Below are 16,146 nucleotides of genomic sequence, written 5' to 3'. Positions count from 1 at the left end.
TTCAAAAGCAAGTCTACAAGCAATGTCATTATCGGCTCGAAGACAAGGAGGGCTGGTTCGAGGGCATGTGACACCCTTGGAGAACAGTCTCCCTGGATACCCCCACAAACTCAACCACCCCCCACCCCACTCCCAGGACAGTGATGGGCGAGAGGTCACCATACTTGTGTCTGTCAGCTTCAGCCCATGGATTTCACTGCACTGCAGCTCTCAGTGACTCGACTGAACCCATGTTGACCAAAGAGCTCTAATTGCCCCAGTTTGCAGCTCTCGGACTACGGAGGGGGTGAGGGTCAGGGTCAGTCCTTCAGGGCTGTGGCACTCCAGCAAATGGGTTGGCTAGAACCCATGGAGCACACTGCATAAACCCCAGCATGTGAGCTGTGGAGAGGAGGAAGATCCGGTATCTGAGGAATGTCAATATTTTCATAAAGCAGAGTGTGCTTTGCTCAAGCATATCGTGTGAGTTTACACAGGGAAATATAATTTAATTCACAGTCAGTAACACTCATAATAAACTAAAATAAATGTTACTATTTTGATCCGGTTCCTGTGTCTTATCAATATTTGTTAAAAGCACACCATTCACAAATGCAAATCTGTGGTTGGTATGAAGGCTACTGTTACATTACTGGATATGCTTTAAGGTAGGAGAAACAAACATTAAAAATCCCCTCATGTTGCAATTCAGTCCATGGAAAATACATATATACACATTGCCATAGGCAGAGGTGGGTAGAGTAGCCAAAACATTTACTAAAGCACAAGTAAAAAACAATTACTTCAGTAAAAGTAAAAGTAATCATGAAAATATTTACTTGAGTACGAGTACAGGAGAGGACAGAACATGGACACAGAGAAAAAGTGTGTGTGTGTGTGTGTGTGTGTGTTGTAAAGTGTATGCTTGCACACTTCTTTCCTGAACAATAATGTCTTATGGAATTTTACTGTTGAACTTTAAAAGTAACCGGCTCTCAGTCTTGTTCTTTTACCAGTGAGCACGAGTCCTCATGACTAAAAAGTCTCTCAGGCTGCAGATGCTGGGATGGCTGTGTTTACTTTGAGAGATAACTTCTTCACTTGTGGGAAGGAATGGAACATGTCCATACCTCCAGTTGACAGACATGAAAGGTAGCTCTCCAGCTCTCCTTCTTGTGAGTCTACCATCTTCAAGGTTGCAAAGAAGTGATCTTCATCTGATTGGCTGATGCTGTAAGAGAGGACATCGTTGTCCATGTTGGTTTTCAGTTGATTTTTTATGTAGTCAAGCCCTGTGCAGAGAAAGATTTAAACACTTTAAGCCTGTATGTTCCTATATATTGTAAGAGAATGTGAAATGCTTGGTTTTTCAATCTAAATAAATAGTTGAACTGGAAACTCATTGGTCAATTGGTTTCTCTTTTAAGATTCTTTTTAGAGGGAAGACGTGGTCAAGTCACAGATGTGCAATAATCATTTATTTTGACAAAAATAGGAAACTAATTTTTCTGATATGATGTTCACCTCTACGATCTTTTGTCACATGGGCCTTAACTTTCAAAACAGCAATTTCGCCTGCTGTAGACTGAATAGCAGACCAGATATGTTGTAGTAAGGTAGCATGTGTGATGTCCTCAAGGACCAAAGGAAAGGATCCAAGAGCAGGCTTAGAGATGGAGCAGATAATCCAATAAGGGCAAAACGAGAGAGTAAACAGGGACAGTCCAAGGTCAATCAATAAGGGAACAGGCTAGTAGGGAGATCCAAAAGGGGTAAAATACACGGTTTAGCAAACAAGAAACAAGGCTCAGAATTGATCCAGGAGAGAATGCAAGACTTCACGATGAATCTAGGAAAAAGAGGGGTTTAAGTACTGTGAAGGAGAGAGGGATTGAACAAGGTGAATGAAGGATTGACCAATGATAGGAGAGGAGGACAGAACAGGTGCACCTGGTAGGGAAGAATGTGGAAAGACTGGTTTGACTGGGCAAAGGAAAGGAGAAGCACTAGACTAGTATTCGGGAGAGGGAGACCTCTGGTGGTGAACTAAGGTGGAACCAGGGGAGACCGTGACAGCATGTTTCAAGGGACGATCATCTGATGATCGGAAATTGTTTTTGGCATAGAGAGGTAGCAAGGTACATGCAGTAACAACATAAGCACTATCTGTATAAATATCTGCAGAATCATAAGTTATCCTAAGGGTTTCTAGCAAAGCTGCCAATTCAGAATATTGTGACGATTGTCCTGGACAAGAAAATGTAACAGTGAACTCAGGGAACAAAACTGCAAAACCTGCTAGCAATCTACCAGAGTTCTTACAAATGTATGCTGATCCATCAATTTACACATTCGGAACCTGTGAACGCGGCTCAAAAACAAAAGCATTAGACAAGATATCAGTGTCAGGCAATGGACACTCATGTGGTTTACCCTGCATAAGCAACATTTGTGGAGTCATTAATCATTGAACTGTTGCTGTAAAGTGCGGCTCTCTTTTCTCAGACTCTCATGGTCAGATCTGCGCTGCTCTTCATCGAAACACAGCATTATTGCTCACTGTCTGCATATGAAGTCTCAGCTCTGCATTTTGTAAAAGCAGGCAGATTTGTCATCGCTAACACGTTTCAATTTAGTTTCTACCTCGGCAGAATGATCAGATAAGATCTTAACACACTGATCTAACCCATACAGAGCAGCTCATTTCAGTTGTGACTTCTTCTCTTTTTCGTGTGTTAACTCCGCTAAACAGGACTCTGTTCTGTAATGAAGTGCTCGGACACTTTGCTATGGCGTTTTTAATTCGGTCCTTATGGACACACCGGCTTGCCTTCTGACACAGATGATCCATGTTTGCCTCTGTTCACAGAAGGTCACTTTTCAATCACTCGCCCACACTTTATGTGGTTTTCCTCCTTGGAGTTGAAATCACTACACACTCCTGAGGTCAATGATCAGTTTGTACAATCCTGGCTTTGCTGACGACACCGTTACGCGAGTCGGATATACAGGCTATTCTGTCAATGCATGCACATTAATACTGCAGAGCAATCTGTGACTTGTAGCAAATATCCGTCATCACCCCCGTATTGGCCACCACTATGTAAGACAATTTGGAAATGCTTGGTTTTTCAGTCAATCTAAATAAATAGTCGAACTGGAAACTCATAGGTCAATTGGTTTCTCTTTTAAGATTCTTTTTAGAGGGAAGATGCGGTCAAGTCACAGATGTGCAATAATCATTTATTTTGACAAAAATAGGAAACTAATATCATTCAATTATATTACTGAAAATAAGTAATATTAAGCATCTGCTGGATTACAGAAAGAAACATAATACCCGGTTTCTACTTTCTCCTCTCACAGGGCAGCTTAGGTCAGTCTGGTCAGGCAGCGGTGTGTCTCTCTCTCTCTCTTCCTCCGGCTCTTCTTTTGTCGTTGTCTTCTCTTTGATCTCCCAAAAAACTCAAAATCTCAAAAACTCACTTTCTCTTTGTCCTGTCCCTGGTTTTATAAGGTTTCCTTTCAACCAATCACATTTTGCCACCACCATGAGTTGGGTGCTTGATGCTAATGTTTTTGATGTTTTTTTTTTTTAATTTGGCCAGGAGTCAATCGGAGGACAGGTGTCTTTTGGTCTCTGGACACATAGATAAGCCAGGCTACCAGGGGCTACCAGGGGCCTCCCTCAAATTTAAGAAACTAGATCAAAGGAAAGAAGTCTGTTTCCTCTACTGAACAAGATAGGACAGAATTTCCCATAGAAAAATACATTCTAACAAATAATATCTTACAGCATTATTTAGATGATCCTGTCCGCATGCATCACAGTGTGGTATCACCACCGCCAAGGACATGTTTAAAAGGCTATCCAAAGAGTAGTGCCCCCTAGTGGCACAAAGTCAACATTAATGTGTGACGAACTAAGGCGCTAACGAACACACGAAGACCGATTCCTAGCTCCTAAAATGCTATTTTATGATTGTGAAAGTTGTAAAAGGCCATTCTGCACTTGGTTTCAAGTTCCTACCTACAAAGACAAAAAAGTTATTATCCAAAAATAAAGAAACAAAAATGCTAATTTGTACCTTTTTTTACAATAGGGTGAAAATGAATAGCTGTGGAAGTTGTGTGGTGTCTTCCTGTACATAAAGAAGTTGGTTTTATGTCCCTATCATTTAAGAGGGAAAAGCTTTTAGGCTTTAAAAACTCACCAATAGGCACTTTCACCCTGGTCCCTAACTCTCTAGGTCTCAAACCCCTTGTGGCTGGTGCTGACCCGGTAGAGCGCACTTAGACCTCGGCAATGCACACTTAAATCCGGAGGACATGATTAAATTCAGGTTGTGAAATGTAGTACTCATGTCCCCCTTCAAATCACAACCAATTTCAAAAGAATCTGCTGTGTTTTTTGGAAGCTATTGGAGACAGCTGTCGAATGTGTGATGAATATCGAAAATCTTTACCTCAGTTTGTTTCCATACCAGTTCATCCTGACTGTCTCAAACAACAGAAGATAAGTTTCCACACTTAAAGAAAAAACGAACAGATTACTCTTGCATTGCTCTCACTTAGGAGAAGTCACATCGAGACGCATTTGACAAGGTTTACACCTCTCGGCCTCACAAGAAAACTGATAAACAGGAGTCAGTCACTGCAAACAGGAGACGTGATATTAGGTCTGTTGTTTATTCTCTATGGAGTGATCGAGGCCGCCGTCACAACATGTCATGAATTAACAAATCGCCAAAAACGTCCTTTCAAGCGTATTCTAATACACACATGATGACACAACCTCATAAACCCCACTTTCAAAACAATTCCTATCCACACGGGTCAGAAATACTGTGAAGTGGATTTGCGATGATTACGACTCTCAAAAACTGTGAAATTACTGTTAGAAATGCATCACAGGGGTCACAGGCAGGAGCTGTGGAAAAATCGATGCGTTGATTATCACTGTTATATGTACATATCAATTAATATGTACATATATATTGTATATCTATAAATGCTATTATAACAGTTTTAAAATGCTTGGTAATTAAAAACAAATAGGACTATGGATTTGGTATTTTATAATACATCAGATTATCGTTTGGTGTGACATCCATCAGTAAATTAGTTAATAATACTCTATACTTTATATCTGATTCAGACTTACCCCAGTCCTGACTCCAAGTCTATTCATAATCTCATTGTGCACTACAATGACTGTCTTTCTTCTTCCCTGAATGCCCTCGCTCCCTTTAAAACCCGCTCTGTCTCTTTCACTCACACTGCTCCCTGGTACACCCCGGAATTACGCCAGTTAAAAACTAGTGGACGGCGTCTAGTACGCCTGTGCAAGAGGACTGGCCTGGTAATTCACTCCCAAGCATACACAGATCACCTGTTGATCTAAAGAATGCCCTCTCAGCTGCCAGAACATTATACTACCCTAGCATCATCAATTCTGGTAAAAATAACTCAAAAGTCCTCTTTTCCACAGTAAAACATTTACTTCAGCCACCCGATAACTTCCCTTCTGACCCCTCCCCTGAACAATGTAACAAGTTCCTCAACTTTCTCCACACAAAAATGCATGACATCCACCAATATCTATCAAAATTGCCTCCTGGTGATAATCAGTCTTGGATGAAAACACCACAATAGCACTAATTCTGAATATTAACTGTAAATCTGCAGATAAAGACAAACAATGAATTCACATAGAATATATGTTATACACTACCGGTCAAAAGATTTAGAACACCCCCATTTAAGCAGTTCAAGTCCAGAGAATAACCTGAAATGGTACAAAGGTAAGCGGTAAACTGCCAGAGGTTAAAAAAAAAGTTTAGGTTACCAAACACTTCAGAGTTATATACTGTGTTACTACACCCTCTTAAGCATTGTTTGGCAGTGTGACGCAGCTCCTGTGCATAGAAGTGACACTGTATTCCTACAATGCGCACATCGTTTGAAAGCTTATTCTCTTGGCTACCAGTTATGTAAAATCATGTATTAGTTCACTGTAAACAGAGTTTTCCATCCTGACATGTTGAGCTCTCTACGGGTGTGTGTTTCTTCTACCAAAACGTGGATGGTCTTGTTTTGATCAGTAGACTGTCTGGTTCCAGAATATGTCATGATTGTCAATATTTTCTGAGATTGTGTATTCCTACTCAGACCAAGTATCCCCCCAGCCCCCCATTTCAGAATGTGGAGGGGGGGAGGGGGTATTAAAACATTTTTTTTTAATATCAGAGAATGCTTCACAGCATTAGAAAGCTGAGAGAATCAGCTTTCATGGGATACAAAACACTTGTCAAACAACATAACAGTGAAGAGTACACATGGGCTTAAAGAGAAGCACACGGATTTGGTGCCTTTTTAAGGGACCAGAGGGGTTTGTCAGCTAAGGGGTTAAATTCTGTTAAACGAACTGATTCCAAGATTAATTTTTTTATCTCCAATTGTTTATTTGTTCTATGCTTTATTTTCAGAGTACATTGAGACATTAAACTGTGAAAACTTCTATAAAAACTGGAAAAATGTAGGTGTTCTTAAACTTTTGACCAGTAGTGTACATATCAAACAGCTAAAAAGGGGTGCTATACAAATGCAAACCTGCATAGCATAGCATCAACATAGACTACAAACTAGCTCAGCATTTCTCTTTCTGGCCTAAGCCTACTAAGTATTTAAAATATACCACATGTCGTGAATAGATATAAGAAATGGTGTGAAGCTGGTCAATGCATTTGATTAATGTCCTTTGTGCTCTTCTTTGCGTCTGAAAAAACTGATTTGCAGATTTATTTTCACTGCAATTTCTTATTCTGTTGCATTTTAGATGGTATGTACTTTAGCATAAAAAAAATGACACTCTCAGTGGTCAGATATCTGTGAGCTGTTATTTCCTGTTCTGTGCTCTGCTTTTTAAAGATGGCAATTAGATTAAATGCTATATAAAGATGATGTTTTTGTGGAGGGAAAAAGTCAGCAGTGTCACTGCACTCAGTCAGAGCGCAGAGCACAGCCTGTGTGTGAGGAGCTCTCTACACTGGACACTGAGCAACCCAAGGGACCCGGAGCCACTGTGAGTAATACAGCACTGACACCATACAGCAGCACAGAGCTGTGCATTGATCTCAGCACAGCCTCAGATCTGCAGTAATTAAAATACAAATCAGTACAATAGCAAGAGCAAGGATAGAGCAGGATATTTCCAGCTCCCTCAGATTGCACTGCTTGTGCTTGTGGGCGTCTTCCTTCAGTTCATACAGTGAGGTCCATAGATATTTGGACAGTGACACATTTGTCATCCTTTTTGCTCTGTATGCCACCATATTGGATTTGAAAGCGAACAATGAGTGTACACTTTCATCTTTAATTTGAGAGCAGTTACATCCAAATTGGGTGAACGGTGTAGGAATTACACCCATTTTTATATGTGGTTCCCCCAGTTTTAGGGGCTCAAATGTATTTGGAAAAAGTAACATAATCATGAATTAAATTGTGAGTTTCAATACTTGGTTGCACATCCTTTGCAGTCAATGACTGCCTGAAGTCTGAACCCATAGACGTCACCAGATGCTGGGTTTCTTCCCTGGTGATGCTCTGCCAGGCCTGCACTGCAGTGTCTTTAGTTCCTGCTTGTTCTTGGGGTGTGTACATCCCCTGTATTTTAAATATACAAGAAGGGGCCAATTGTGTTATATGAGCACAGACTTCTATTATATATTATGTTTTTAATAGGGGTGTGTAGTTATTATCAACATGTTTCTACAAATAATGAGACGTGCTGTATATGTGTCCTGGGGTAGTGCTGCATATGAGACAGTTCTAGATATTAGTATTTAGATGAATTACACAGTTTTGCTGTAATACACATTTCTGAATGTCCTGCAGTCTTATTCTCTCTGTTACAGAATGGTCCACTAGAATGGTGTTGGGTGTTTTCTTCTGTGGGTTTTAAATTGTATTCTACTGTTAATATCAATCTTCCAGAGCATATTCATATTCACCAAGTGGGTTCGGTTCTTGTTCCATTGACAGTAACAGCTCATAGCATTGACAGAAGCAGCAGTAATACCTGGGCTAGTGGACACATTGAATACAGCCAATATTTATAATTAGAAAATTGTGTTTTTCATTTTGAGCTACTGAGAGCGATGAAACACTGCCTGTAGTTCAACACGACAGTCGAGTCCTCAGCCTGTTTCTCTTGTCTGTCTTGGTATGTTACAGACTTATTCCAAAATGGATTAAATTAATTATTTTCCTCAAAATTCTACAAACAATACCCCATAATGACAACGTGAAAGAAGTTTGAAATCTTTGCAATTTTATTAAAAATAAAAACAAAAATAGCACATGTACATAAGTATTCACAGCCTTTGCCATGACACTCAAAATTGAGCTCAGGTGCATCCTGTTTCCACTGATCATCCTTGAGATGTTTCTACAACTTGATTGGAGTCCACCTGTGGTAAATGCAGTTGATTGGACATGATTTGGAAAGGCACACACCTGTCTATATAAGGTCCCACAGTTAACAGTGCATGTCAGAGCACAAACCAAGCTATGAAGTCCAAGGAATTGTCTGTAGACCTCCGAGACAGGATTGTATCGAGGCACAGATCTGGGGAAGGGTACAGAAAAATGTCTGCAACATTGAAGGTCCCAATGAGCACAGTGGCCTCCATCATCCATAAATGGAAGAAATTTGGAACCACCAGGACTCTTCCTAGAGCTGAAGGAGGAAACCAGGCACCGCTGGCCACCTGGCCAATACCATCCCTACAGTGAAGCATGGTGGTGGCAGCATCATGCTGTGGGGATGTTTTTCAGCGGCAGGAACTGGGAGACTAGTCAGGATCGAGGGAAAGATGAATGTACATTGCTGCAGAGACATCATTGATGAAAACCTGCTCCAGAGCGCTCTGGACCTCAGACTGGGGTGAATGTTCATCTTCCAGTAGCACAACGACCCTAAGCACACAGCCAAGATAACAAAGGAGTGGCTACAGGACAACTCTGTGAATGTCCTTGAGTGGCCCACCCAGACCCCAGACTTGAACCCGAATGAACATCTCTGGAGAGATCTGACAATGGCTGTGCACCGACGCTCCCCATCCAACCTGATGGGGCTTGAGAGGTCCTGCAAAGAAGAATGGGAGAAACTGCCCAAAAATAGGTGTGCCAAGCTTGTAGCATCATACTCAAAAAGACTTGAGGCTGTAATTGGTGCCAAAGGTGCTTCAACAAAGTATTGAGCAAAGGCTGTGAATACTTATGCTTTTTGTTTTTTATTTTTAATACATTTGCAAAGATTTCAAACAAACTTCTTTCACGTTGTCAATATGGGAATAATGAATTTAATCCATTTTGGAATAAGGCTGTAACATAACAAAATGTGGAAAAAGTGAAGCGCTGTGAATACTTTCCAGATGCACTGTATATAACATTTTACGTTTCTTCTTTATTAATGAAAAGTCAACTCTCCGTAAATGTGTTGTAAAGAAAACCCCAAAACCGCCATGTAACTTCAAGCTGTGGCATCAGAGGGGCGGCAGCGCTGGTGGTATCAAGAGGGTGTATTTGCTACAAAAGTAGACACGGACGTGTTTGTGTGGAGTTATGAGTGTTTCCTCACATTTGAATGATGTGATCAGAGACACATTCATCTTCACATGGTACAGGTTTGATTGCAAATTTGAATTATAATCTATGTGTTTTACTAATTATTGAATGTAATGTTGATTAGTCATAAATGCAATAGTAGTTCAAGAAGCGATAAATCGTATATAGAACAGTTTTATTTTTATTTTTGTTATTCAGGATTTACTAGTGGGTTTAAACATATAGATTTGATAACTTGACAAAAGCTCAACAAAATTTACTAAATTACGTGTATGCGTTTAACAGCCTTTCACTAAATGATAAACTGTAGTTGAAAAGGGTGAGGGATCATTTTATTTACTGAAATACGTAGACTTGGGATAAAAATATGATTTGTAATAAACACAGTTGGGGGTTGGGGAAGGATTTCAGGAGCGTTTGCACTGTGTCTACAGCTCTTGTGTCCTGTGTCTGCAGTGCGAGAGAGAAGGACAGGACTGACGCTGCAGCGATGGGTGTGGAAGAGACACTGCGCTCACTGGGGGCCACTCTGCTCCTCCTGCCTGGTACCACTGCCTTCTGTCTCACTGTGTCACACAGCGCACTAGAGAGCACACCGTCTGTTTGAACTGTTTCTCGCATCTCATCACATCACAGATATCTTCTGTTTCACACACCGTACTAGAACATAAGAACATAAGTGTCCAGTCGAGAGGAGCCCATTCACCCCATTGCGCTCGTTTGGTGTCCATTAATAACTCCGTGATAAAGGATCCTATCCAGTCTGTTTTTGAATGTTCCCAAATTGTCTCTTCAGCCACATCGCTGGGGAGTTTGTTCAGATTGTGACGCCTCTCTGTGTGAAGAAGTGTCTCCTGTTTTCTGTCTTGAATGCCTTGAAGTCCAATTTCCATTTGTGTCCCCGGGTGCGTCTGTCCCTGCTGATCTGGAAAAGCTCCTCTGGTTTGATGTGATTTTGAAGTCTTGAATCAAGTCCCCATGTAGTCTGCACTAGAGAGCACGCAGCCTATTGAAACACCCAGTCGCTGACTTAGACAAACAACTATCATAGCATCTCAACTAAATAAGCAAATCTATCCTGTACTGGGAGGCAGGAGGAGACCCTGAGAGCCCCGGCAGTGCTGGATCAACCCCACACACTGTCACAATATATATCAAATCATTGAGTTTGTCTCCTAACAATGCACGGTGTGTCTGGGGTTTGTCTGTGTCCTGTGAGGCTGTCATGACTCTGAGCTCTGCTGGACTCTTCACTGTCAACACTGACCACTGAGCTGCTGTTTCTGCAGGTGTCCTCGGTGGGAGCTGGGCTGTGTGGTATCAACCTGACAAGATCTGTGCTGTGAGAGGCTCCTCTGTGGTCCTTCCCTGTTCATATGATTATCCTGATACCATCCTTGCACCCAGTTTCCAATCCACTTTTCCTTTTGAGACTCGCAGCTTATTTGATACCTATACCTATATATTTACATATACAATTACAGTGCAGACAGTGATGTGGTGTCACAAGGATAGGGATACCTCATATGTTTATCACAGTGGAGGGGGTTCAATCAGCACTGAATACCGACACAGAGCAGAGTACCTGGGGAATAAACAGAAGAACTGCGCTTTGAAGATAAAGGACATAAGAACAGCTGACAGAGGGACATATAGATTCAGATTTGAAACCGATGATCCTGGAGGTAAATGGACTGGTGTGCCTGGAGTGACTCTCTCTGTCTCTGGTAAGATCTGGGATTGTTTTAATTAATCAAGAGTCTGGTGTCTGAAGTGTAGATTCAGCAAGAAGCCACGGCCAGTGTGAGCTCAATCCTGTGTAGCGTAAGGTACACTTATAAATTTCAATTAAAGAAATCAATTTATAGTATCACCTTATCAAGAATCCTGGAATCTTGTAGAACTCAATTTCTGTAATAATTAGACGCAGAAACCAATTCCAAAGATATAAATTGTCAAATTTATTCAAAAACATAACATGACTAAATGTAGCACTACACTAATTATACAAAAGTGAAAAACTAATTAAAATTCAACTCTAGATCAACAAATCAAAGACAAATCACTTCCGTGACCAAATCAAAGACCATGGGATCGCATATGATAACACAAATCGTTAAACAAAAAAGGTTATAAACACATTGACTACAATACCGGTTAGTAAGACGAAGGTGAGTCTCTCATTAGTATTGTTAGTCAGACATTAAATAACTACGCAGGTTAGTCTTTATGTCAGGTAACTTCTCGTTATATATATATATCAGTCTCATTTACGTTTAGGTGCCGAGAAAGATCCTATCATTACTTGTTACCACAATTTCCCTTAACTGATTATTATTCAATGATTAAGGATAGGCAGGGCCACCAATAATCTAACGTCTATTAACTTGTGTCAATTTCAGACTAAACAGTTAAACAGGAATGAGAAGATATTTCTCGGCGTTGACAGATTTTATTTGTAAAATTATCAACAAAACAGTTTAATGCAACACACATTTATATTTAAGAAAACTAAATGATATTACACATTCTAGAGTTATGAATCACAGATTAACATTTCTAATTGATTTCTCAAATGTCATGAATCACAAACTCCAAACTGTTAAACTTATCTGAACTTCGTCGCAGAGAGGCCTCTCTGGCTTCGGGCTCAGATAACAGCACACGGCACGAGGTCCGTGTGGTTTGGAACAAAGGCCGTCCGGTTCGGCTTTGTCCAAGAACTTCCACTCAGTCGATGCACCTGGAAGTTGGGGTTTCGCGAAAGTAGAGTCGTTTCCAAACAGATTTTCCACTGGTTTGAAGGCTCCAAGGTTGTGCACAAAATCTTCTTTGTATGCAGGGTTCCACCGTAGTTACTTGAAGACAAAGTCTTTGAGGAAAGCAGGGCCCTGTTCGTTCCAAGGGTCAAGTTTCTTAAGACTCAAATAGCTATTTAAATGACTGACACTTTCGTATTCAGTCGACTTAGTCATTTGTCCAGCTGTAAAACTCCACTGATCAGGTGGGCACAGGCGGGCAGCGCAGTCTGTAAAGTTCTTTATTTAATAAAGTCCTTTAAAAGAATTCTTCGTACGGCTCAATCTCCTTCTCCCAGTTTAACTCTTCTGTTGCTGGCAAAGACTTGGTTGGTTTCTGGTTCTGGTTCGGGCAACAGAGCTACAGGTTGAGCTGTGAGAGCGAGTTACTGGTTCAGGTGAGAGAGAGAGAGAGAGAGAGAGAAAGACCGTGCAGTTCCTTATAGTCTGTCAGATCAATAGGTGATTGGTTCTTGAGTTTTTGAGATTGGATTTCGAATTCAGCCCCCAGTGTCCTATTGGAGGGGGGCTTGATTTATGACTGATGTCAATCCATGCCATCTTTTGGAAATGCCGGTTGGCCCGGGTTCGTAGCTCTGTGTCGGGATTTCGGCTCTCGTCCACTTCAAAGAGTTTTTATTACCTACAGGCCCCTTTCTCCAGACATCTCATAGCAGAATAACAAACTATTTGGCCTCTTCTCGGTGCCATCCTCCCCAAAACTGTCACTTTGATGTAAACCAGTCCCACGCTTTAAGGAAATCTGATAACTTTGGGGGGGGAGGTCTTCTTTAGATCAGTGCTTCAGCTCAGAGATAAAATGCTCATCAAAATACACCCAACATAATGCAACACCTGTTTTAAGACGAGTGCAGCTTGAAGAAGAACAGAGTAGGAATCAGTCTGAGGACTCAGTCAATAGAGGCCACAGTGCAGAGGTCCAGGGGAGACGGACGTCTCTGTCATTCACTCACAATCAGTGTGCTGCCCCGGCCATTGACGAGGCCTGCACTCAGGATTGACACACCAACCCCTTACAACAGTTATAAACCCACAGATATCACTTGATGGAGGCGATGCCTTTTCTAAATGGATTTGATTGTCACTGTATTCCAATATGTTGCCATGTCTGCTGAATTGAATTCAGTCATTTTGTCCTGTTATGAAAAATGCAGAAGATTTAAACTTTACTATAACGAAGTTGCTTTAATGCATAGAACCACACTTAAATTGCAGAAAGATTAACATTAATTTATAGTCAAGGTCTACATTTAAGAGAATGCTTTTCACAATATCAATAGCTAATGAGACAATACTGAAATCAGCACATGCATTAAAACACTAGAAGGCTGCAAAAAATCTTATTTGTTTCACAACCCATCACAAGTCTTTGCACCTGTAGGTTTATTTTCCATCAGGAATGAGAGGTGTGTTAAAATTCCTGTGAACTGTAGAAATTGACTGCACATACATACTTACTTGGGGATCCTCAGAAGTAAGCTAAGGTGTTTAATCTCATATTGACTGGTCATCCTGAACCCTTTAATTCCCATCAGAGCTGCAGGTGAAGATGAGCCCATCAGGGGCGAATGGGACAGTGAGAGAAGGAGACGCTGTGACCCTGACCTGTGACACAGGGAGCTGCTCTTCCACACAGACACAGATCACCTGGATTAAGAATGGCCGGTCCGTCTCTCTCACACAGACACCCGCCAACACACTGCGCTTGAATCCTGTTTCCTATAGAGACTCTGGAAACTACTCCTGTGCTGTAAGAGAGTATAGCGAGACCCGATCTCAAGGGTTCACTGTGGACGTCCACTGTGAGTACCTTCAGTTACAGCCTATGTACCATTTCAGTGTCATTTACATTATTTGGAAGATTTTGTACAGAATATCAACTCCAAGTCTCATCCAGTTTACTCTGCACCTGATCTGCCTTAAAGGTAAAATCTGCTCCTTTAAATGTTCTTTGTTACTCTAAGTTTTAAGGACATCATGGCAACTGACTCTGCTTGGCAGCTGTCACAAGACAGAGGGTTGACTGATGCCCCCAACAGCATCTCAGTATGACCAGGAAGAGATCAGTTTCATAGATAATTGATTTTGGTCAGACAGTAGTGGGGCACAATCTCCCATCAGTGAAGCGGTTCAAAGCATACACAGTAAATTCACCCGTGTTGAATTAACTCCAAGTGTTAAAATTAACTCTAAAAAAAATGTTTATATAATCCACATTCACCAGAGTAAAATGAACACTGGCATTTTGGCATTTTTACACTGCCTCAGAGTTAAAGTTCTGCTCTCAGGCAGTTAAATAAAATAAACACTTATAAGAGTTGCTTATTTTATTTAACACTGCACTACTCTCACCAGTGTTAACTCTGTTACTCCATTAAGTTGTTAAACCTCTGTTTACTCTGCTTTAATCGATCGAACGATAACTAGCATTACAACAAGATTTGCTTCTATACATTCTGGATGATCAGAAATGTTGATACTGTACATTAAAACCTAGCAGTCCTTTGTTAGAGAGAGAGAGAAAATATATATTGGTTTACAATTTACTTTTCAGTAAATAAATACCCAGACCCAATCAAACACACAATCTGGTCAGGCATATACAGCTAATGCTTACAATCACCACCACAAATTCTAACACTCTTTAAATTGACACCCAGTATTAACACTGACTCTCAAGATGGTTTAATTCTCAAAGTGTCAACTGAATCTTTTTGGTGTTGAAACAACACTGAATTTAACACTATAGTATTAACACCGTGATTTCAACACTACAGATTTTGCTGTGTAGGTTTTAAATGTTTAATGTTTATCCACTGCTTAGAAAGTGTAAAAAACTGAACAACAGTCGATCGCTTTTTCTTCCAGATGCCCCAAAGAGCACCTCGGTGTCCGTCAGCCCCTCTGGTGAAATAGTGGAAGGCAGTCCTGTCACCCTGACCTGCCACAGCAATGCAAACCCACCAGTGCAGAGATACTCCTGGTTTAAGAGCAGTGAAATGCTGGAGAGAAAACAGAGTTTATTCTTTGCTGATATCAGCTCTGGAGACAGTGGGCAGTACTACTGTGAAGCACAGAACAGGATTGGAGACCACACATCTACAGCTGTGACTGTGGACGTACAGTGTGAGTATATTTTCTTCTCATCTGATATCACTGAAGGTCAGAGGGGTCAGTGACCTCCCTGGGGTCACTCAGTGTCCAGTGATCCAGCTGGGACTCAAACCCAGGACCTCCAGGACCGTCATCCTTCTCTCTGAGCTCCTGAGCACTCTGGGGCTTCACTGCCAGGACACTCTGTTCAGTCAAACCCTGAATGATCACAGACTGCTCTCTCTTCCAGACGCCCCAAAGAGCACCTCGGTGTCCGTCAGCCCCTCTGGTGAAATAGTGGAAGGCAGTCCTGTCACCCTGACCTGCAGCAGCAATGCAAACCCACCAGTGCAGAGATACTCCTGGTTTCAGAGCAGTGGAGCGGCTGTCTGGGGGAAAGGATCAGGGCAGAGTTTGAACATTTCTAATTTTAGCTCTGGAGACAGTGGGCAGTACTACTGTGAAGCACAGAATAAACATGGAGCGCACAACTCCACAGCTGTGCCTCTCACTATAACAGGTACAGTGCGTATTACACACAGAGACATGAGCGTGGCATTCAGTGGAAACTGTCAGATCAGTCTGTGTTAAAATCCCGACTCACTGGTTAATTAAGAACCTGAGG

General features: G+C 41.4%; 1 long non-coding RNA gene across 1 annotated transcript; it reads left to right on the top strand.

The window, feature by feature from the left end:
• The first annotated feature begins 6,993 nt into the window (after window positions 1-6,993).
• LOC136768169 (uncharacterized) lies at window positions 6,994-10,982 on the top strand. Its single transcript, XR_010821948.1, has 3 exons — window positions 6,994-7,063; window positions 10,066-10,154; window positions 10,899-10,982. It is a non-coding gene; the product is annotated as an uncharacterized LOC136768169 (long non-coding RNA).
• Window positions 10,983-16,146: the final 5,164 nt, after the last annotated feature.

The sequence above is a fragment of the Amia ocellicauda genome, chromosome 14 (genome assembly GCF_036373705.1).
Source record: "Amia ocellicauda isolate fAmiCal2 chromosome 14, fAmiCal2.hap1, whole genome shotgun sequence".
Classification (NCBI taxonomy): Eukaryota; Metazoa; Chordata; class Actinopteri; order Amiiformes; family Amiidae; genus Amia; species Amia ocellicauda.
Note: the sequence above shows the minus strand (reverse complement) of the source record. Positions and strands in the feature narration are given on the sequence as shown.